Here is a 7,589-nt window from a genome sequence, read left to right on the forward strand (position 1 = left end):
AAGAAAGATTAATTATTGTTTTAAATGAGAGCCCAGCAAAATAAAAGAATATCAGAGCTAGAAAAGTTGTGAATTTCTTTAAGAAATTGGGGAAACTCCTGGACCCAAATCCCATTTTTTAATATTATCTCAAAGACTCTGTTAAAATGCATCCAAACTAAAGAGATTTTAAAATTTGCCTTTAGCCACACTTTAGTTTTAGCCATTGATAAAGATATCAATATGCAAAATGCCTGAGATCTGATTAAAATTTCTTTCATTCCATGGATCTATTATCTGAAAATACTCATCCAAGTTACGATATATAATGAGAAGATTTTTGAAGTTTAAAATCCGTAATGCTTTTCAAAATTATATCAATATATGCATATAGCATTTCCATTTATTGAGGATTTTTTAAAAATAATTAACTGTAAGTTAACATTAAAACAGGATTGGGAGATATGTGGGACTACAATTTGGTAAATATTGTTATGAAGTCTATTGTGGCAAGGCATAAAACCCAACATTTTAACCTGCTTGGCAATTTATTTTCTTTACCATTATAGAAAAAATACATTAATTTTTTGAGTTCTGCTGTTGTTTTAGGAGTTATATTTTATATGTTATAATGATAAAATTTAGGTAATAAGTATTGGAAATTGTATTGCTAATCCACTGCTTCATTTAGTAACATATTTCCAGCATGTGTAGTTTGTTGTGATGTCAGCTCTTAAGAGAACAGTTTTCCTTGAATTTTTTTAAGTTTGAGCAGAAATACACTATTTTGAATATATGCTATCTGGAAACCAAATTAATAATGCATCAGGTGATCTTTAAGCTCTATACATTGTACGTTTTGTTTTGTTTTGCTTTAATATGGAGAAATGTAAGGTTATTTTTCACACAGTTATTGTGTCTGCATCAATTATATTAATGTTTGAAACAGCAACAGAAACCCCTATTTGTTTAGATTTAGCCCTTAAAAGAGCAACTGACAATCTGTATATGATTTTGTTGTGCATGTTCTTTTTATGACCCTTCAAAAAAAATAAACTTTCTATTCTTAAAAATGAATACCATATTGATATACCTCTCAGTGCTTTATGGCCAAGATGTTAACTGCTGTAAATGCATAAGTGACTCTTCCAAGAGATAAATATCTTGAGAGGGCCCTCTTGACAAAATTATCTCTTATAACTCCAAATCAAAAGTCATGGATTGATTAACCCTGTTAAATCCAAATACTTTCATGATGATTTATGAAAATTTACATTTTATACATCCTAGACTGGTGATAGAATTTGACCCATTCTTTAAAATTCTAATAAGTAGTCCATTTTCCTTGTAAAATATAACAAGTCATGCTGGGCCTTCGGCTCAACAAGAGAACCTGAAGTTGAATCTTGTTTTAGCATTGGTGCAGCTTTGGAGATATCAGTGGGGTAGATTAGTCAGCATGAAAATAACAGTAGAGAGTGGTATGTGGTTCAAGTGCATGTGTGCTAAGTTGCTTCAGTCATGTCTGACTCTTTGTGACCCTGTGGCCTGCAGCCTGCCAGGCTCCTTTCTCCATGGGATTCTCCAGGCAAGAATACTGGAGTAGAGTGCCATGCCCTCCTCCAGATATGATGGTTCATACTACTATCTTATTCAGCAATTTCATTTTATCATAGGACAGTATTTTTTTTTTTTGCAAGTGAATTCTTTTTTTTTTTTTATTAGTTGGAGGCTAATTACTTTACATCATTACAGTAGTTTTTGTTATACATTGAAATGAATTAGCCATGGATTTACATGTATTCCCCATCCCAGTCCCCCCTCCCACCTCCCTCTCCACCCGATCCCTCTGGGTCTTCCCAGTGCACTAGGCCCGAGCACTTGTCTATCATAGGACAGTATTTTTTAAAAGCATGTCTCTATATAGAATGTGACTTCAATCCCAAATTAAAAAATAATAAAGATATTGTAACATGTTCAGCTATAAAAAAAAATTCCATACATGTGTGTGTGTTAATCACTCAGTTGTGTCCAACTCTTTGTGACCCCTATGGACTGTAGCCCGTGAAGCTCCTCTGTCCGTGGGATTTCTCAGCCAAGAATACTGGAGTGGACTGCTATTCCCTTTTCCAGGGGATCTTCCCAACCCAGGAATTGAACCTGGGTCTCCTGTACTGCAGGCAGATTGTTTACCGGCTTAACCACCAGGGGTAGTAGTCACTTCTAAATGATTCTGTAAAATAGAAACTGGTATTAGATAGCCATTAACATTTAAAATTTGTTTAAAACAAATTTACCAGTGTTCACCTTCCTCCAATAAAATTCAGTAGTCAACCCAAACATATTATGGATATTTGAATAAAGAGGATTGAAAATAATGCTTTTTACACCTTACATGTGAACTCCTCGAACAAAATAATTTCTACAAAAATTATTTTCTTTATGGTTTCCAAAGTTTTCTAGGGTAGCTTTGGGGAACTTATTAATTACATGCCTTCAAAAAGCAATGATCACTCAGGCAGTGAACACCAAATAACTGTCTCATTACAACTCCTCCAGATTTATTATCAAGTAAAATGCTTTCAGACAGTGCCCGCAGGTAAAAGTGTAAGTTAGCAGTTTTTAAGGTGAAAAATCTGCTTCTTTTAAAAGCACCTAAATACATTTTAAAAATAAAAAACATCATCTTCTTCTAGGTAAATAATATATATACTGAAATAGAAATCATGCCAGGGAGGTTATCTGCTTTAGAAATGTAGAAAACTATATTTAATATGGTGTAATAGATATATGAAATTCAGTAACTGTTTAGTCAAGAAGACTTTCTCTGTGTAAGGGATATGCAAATAGTAATCCTGACAGTTTTTTAAAAAGGGGGCACATTTCCTGATGAGCAAATTTTTAATTCCTGAAGTTTTTCTTCTGCCTTTTCCTCATTTACTAAAATGGCATCCTTCTGTGCTCACAGTGATGTAAAAAAAAAATGAAGTCTAGGGGGAATTTATTACTGTTTATATTACCAAAAGATAAAATGGCACAACTTCAAGTTTAGTTCTATTGACTCAGATAGGATTGTGATGGTAGATGGTCACATTCTAGAGAATAAGATTTTCCTAAGTGCTTTATGGGGAATCCAATTTTAAGATTTCTTGTTCTTCAAGATGTCTCTTAACTAGAATATATTAACATTTTGACTCAAAGGCCATGCTTCTAGAGATGAGCATTGACTTTTCAGTTCTTTAAGAACCCAGGATTTCCAAGCAACTGTGTGGAGAAATCACTTACATGGCTTACTATATCATTCAGAGTTGAGATTGAAATTATAAACTTTTTTTTTAGTAAGAAATAGTCAATATTATTTTTAAAATCGTTATGTGCTCCTGTATAATTATTGGAAATTTTTTAAAGTTAGATAAGTTGCATTTTAATTAGTACATATAAAAATTTTGTCAAACCAATCAAACTTTTAAAATCAAAATCCACACATCAATTTAGATTCAATGCATAAAATTATATTTTAAAGTATACAAATTTTTTAAAACCCTATAATTAGCCTCCAACTAATAAAAATAAAGAAAAGAATAGATAAAAAATAAAACCCTATAGAATTAATGCTATGTTGAGACTTCATTAATTTAATGCAGTACCACGTTTATTGAAAAAAAATAGTATATTTCATGTATTTCACTCAGAAATCTTAATCATTTTCCAATAAATATTGGAAATAATCTGTTGAATTGTCTTAATCTCCCAGATCTCAACCCATTATGATTTGATAATATTGTTCTATGACTATCTTTTCCAATTTATGTTTACATTCCCAGTTTACAAATGATATACTAAAACATAGCAAATTCTTACTTACTCTTTTTTTTTTAATTTTTTAATTTTTTATTTTTAGTTGGAGGCTAATTACTTTACAATATTGTAGCGGTTTTTGTCATATATTGACATGAATCAGACTCTTTAAATAAATGCATTCTGCCATTTTAAAACAAATCTCATATATCTACTTTATTATATAAATCTACTTTAATCCATACAGTGCTACTTGATTTAATTGAAAAGTAGATTTTCCTTTGATAGTTTGTGGCTAATTGCTTCATCTCACATAGTTCCTGTTTAGACAGTAAAATTAGTCACTTCTAGTTTGAAAAGCATGAGCAAGTAGAAAACTTCTTCCATAACATTCTCCTGGATATTAAATGAGTGTGTCAACCTACAAAACAAAACAAGTAATCACCCAGATAATTCAGACAAGAAACGTCATTAAGTAATGAACATGGAAGAGTTAACCTAAATTATTTTTGATCCAAGTTATTAATAACTGCATTTATCTCATATAGACCAGACCAAAAGTAACTATTGGATATGAAAGAAATCCTGAGATCTATTACAAGGTGTAAAACAATTCATGCAACAAAGAACACATTAAAATCAGAAGAAAACCTTGACAGCTTAGCAAACAAACTGAACCAAAAAATATCTATGTTAAAGACGTGTTTCAAGTTTCAATTAATTCAAATCCAACTGTTCAGCATTAAAGAAAATATCAATGAAAGGAACTGTAATCACTGAGTGGGAAATGAAATAGAAACTTCTAAATGTAAGTACCCAGCACCTAGGAAAATTGTTGATATGATTTCCTACACTACTTCAAGACAGACCTACATTTTAACATTTAATTCAACATTTTATAAATGCAGTAAATATAAATATAGCTTTATAAATACAAATGTTTTCGGTGCCTTTCTAGCATTTTAGTTCACATCACTAATTTTAATATTTTACTGCAAAATTTTGAAGTGTTCTTAAAAATTTACTCTGCGTATGCGAAAATTTCAAGGGTATCAATGGAGTGTCTAAGGGATAACTAAAATGTCTAGAATTGAGTGAAATATGCACCTTTGCTTTCATGTTGATGATATGTTAACTCAGATAAGTTAGCCATGTTAGTACTCATTATATAGTTCTAAGACCTGTATATTCTACCTTGGAAAATGTATTTAACTGTTGACAAAATATTTAATGTTATATGAACAGCACAGGGATTTTTGGTGGAAACTATTTTCAAATCAATTCAGTCACTCAGTCCTGTCTGACTCTTTGTGATCCCGTGGATTTCAGCACACCAGGCTTTCCTGTCCATCACAACTCCCAGAGCTTACTCAAACTCATGTCCATTGAGTCGGTGAGAGTCAGTGAGGCCATCCAACCATCTCATCCTCTGACATCCCCTTCTCCTTCCATCTTCAATCTTTCCCAGCATTGGGGTCTTTTCTAATGAGTCAGTTCTTCGCATCAGGTGGCCAAAGTATTGGAGTTTCAGCTATAGCATCAGTCCTTACAATGAATATTCAGGACTTATTTCCTTTAGGATTGACTAGCTTGATCTTGCTGTCCAAGGGACTCTCAAGAGTCTTCAACACCACAGTTCGAAAGCATCAATCCTTTGGTGCTCAGCCTTCTTTATTATCCTACTGCACATCCATACATGACTACTGGAAAAACTATAGCTTTGACTAGATGGACCTTTGTTGGCAAAGTAATGTCTCTGCTTTTTAATAAGCTGTCTAGGTTTTCGTCCAAGGAGCAAGCATCTTTTAATTTCATAGGTGTAGTCACCATCTGGAGTGATTTTGGAGCCCAAGAAAATAAGGTCTGTCACTGTTTCCATTGTTTCTCCGTCTATTTGCCATGAAGTGATGGAACTAGATGCCATGATCTTAGTTTTCTGAATGTTGAGTTTTAAGCCAGCTTTTTCGCTCTCCTCTTTGACTTTCATCAAGAGGTTCTTTAGTTCCTCTTTGCTTTCTGCCATAACGATGGTGTCATCTGCATATCTGAGGTTATTGATATTTCTCCCAGAAATCTTGATTCCAGCTTGAGCTTCTTCCAGCCCAGCATTTCTCATGATGTTAAATTGGCAGGTTGACAATATACAGCCTTGACATACTCCTTTCCCAATTTGGAACCAGTCCTTTGTTCCATTTCCAGTTCTAACTGTTGCTTCTTGACCTGCATACAGATTTCTCAGGAGACAGGTCAGGTGGTCTGGTATTCCCATCTCTCTAAGAATTTTCCACAGTTTGTTGTGATCCACACAGTCAAAGACTTTGGCATAGTGGAGAAGCAAAAGTAGACTTTTTCTGGAACTCTCTTGCTTTTTCGATGATCCAACAGATGTTGGCAATATGATATCTGGTTCCTCTTCCTTTTCTAAATCCAGCTTGAATTATACCATGATAATTTTATCATTTTATTTACCTAATAGTTCTTATATCTGTTTCCTTTGCTTTGTCTTGTGCTTTTACACACTTTGTGGAAAAAGCACTGTAGAGATTATTAGATGACATTTGGAAATAAAATCACTGTGAAACTTGCAGCAATGTGCCAACTAAAATAATGGGTAAATGTTTATTATTTCATTACCACAAAATTAATTGTTTGCAGTGTGTTTACAAAATATGCTTAGAAATTAACCTTACCCTGGAATTTGTATATAATCCCCATTTGTAATGGGAATTAACTGACCTTCAGCATATTATGGCTCTATATAATTGACTTTAACATTTATAATAGGTTAACCAACAGATAATCCCATTTGTTTAGCCTAATTATATAAAAATAAAAAGTGTGTATTCATTCATTTCCAAAATTTCATTTTAGTTTATATTGGTAAAATGTACTACCTTCTCCTCTCTCTCAGGTAGATGGTATCTACAGTATATTGAATAAGAATGTAACTGGTGGAGAAGTGAATAAAATGGCAGTATCACTCAAGGAAATGAGTCAAATGATATGGTGTTGTATTGAATATACCCCCCCCCCACACACACACACATACATATCAGCATTATACACTTAGCAGAGCTAGATGGTGTCTCAGTTCAGATCTGTATGCTGACCACATTATCTAAACAATGATCTTAGTGATTACTCAATGGAGTGACAAATAGGTTAGAATACAACAAGTATTAGAAGAATCAAGAACTATGGTAAAAGTGATCAGGGAGATGAAATAACACTTGATATGGTTTGCTAAGTTTCTACAGCCTTAGCAACAGCCTAGCATCTCTGCAGGATTAAGTATCCTATATGAAACATAGAGTAATACATCAGTAAATACCCTTGTGCTAAAATTTTTTTTCTACATATCAGATGGCTAAACCTTAACCTAAAATAGATAATTACAAGAAATGAACAAAATGACCTACTGACACAACCAAGATAACTTTTTAATCTTTTAATATGCAAAGGTAAGTTGTGCCTTGTCTGGTACTTCAAGCTTTACCAGAAAGCATAGATACTATCCACACATAACAGTAGTCAACTTTAAATTTAGTAACAAATGGTGGTTAAAAAAAAAATGCAAGACAAAAATTTTCCTATTTTTGCCTCCCACAATGTTTTGCTTGTAAATGTGCCAGTTAAATCATAGGAAATAAAAGCCACCATTATATTAACTTAGTATATTTCATCAATCATTGTAATGCTTTTCCATTATTAAGTATAGAAATGAGATTGGTAGAAGTGAGATTCATTTACTTTGAGATCCCTGCAAATGATACCATTAAAGTACATGCATATTACAAGGTTCCTTATTGAAC

Source organism: Odocoileus virginianus, chromosome X, assembly GCF_023699985.2.
Source record: "Odocoileus virginianus isolate 20LAN1187 ecotype Illinois chromosome X, Ovbor_1.2, whole genome shotgun sequence".
Classification (NCBI taxonomy): domain Eukaryota; kingdom Metazoa; phylum Chordata; class Mammalia; order Artiodactyla; family Cervidae; genus Odocoileus; species Odocoileus virginianus.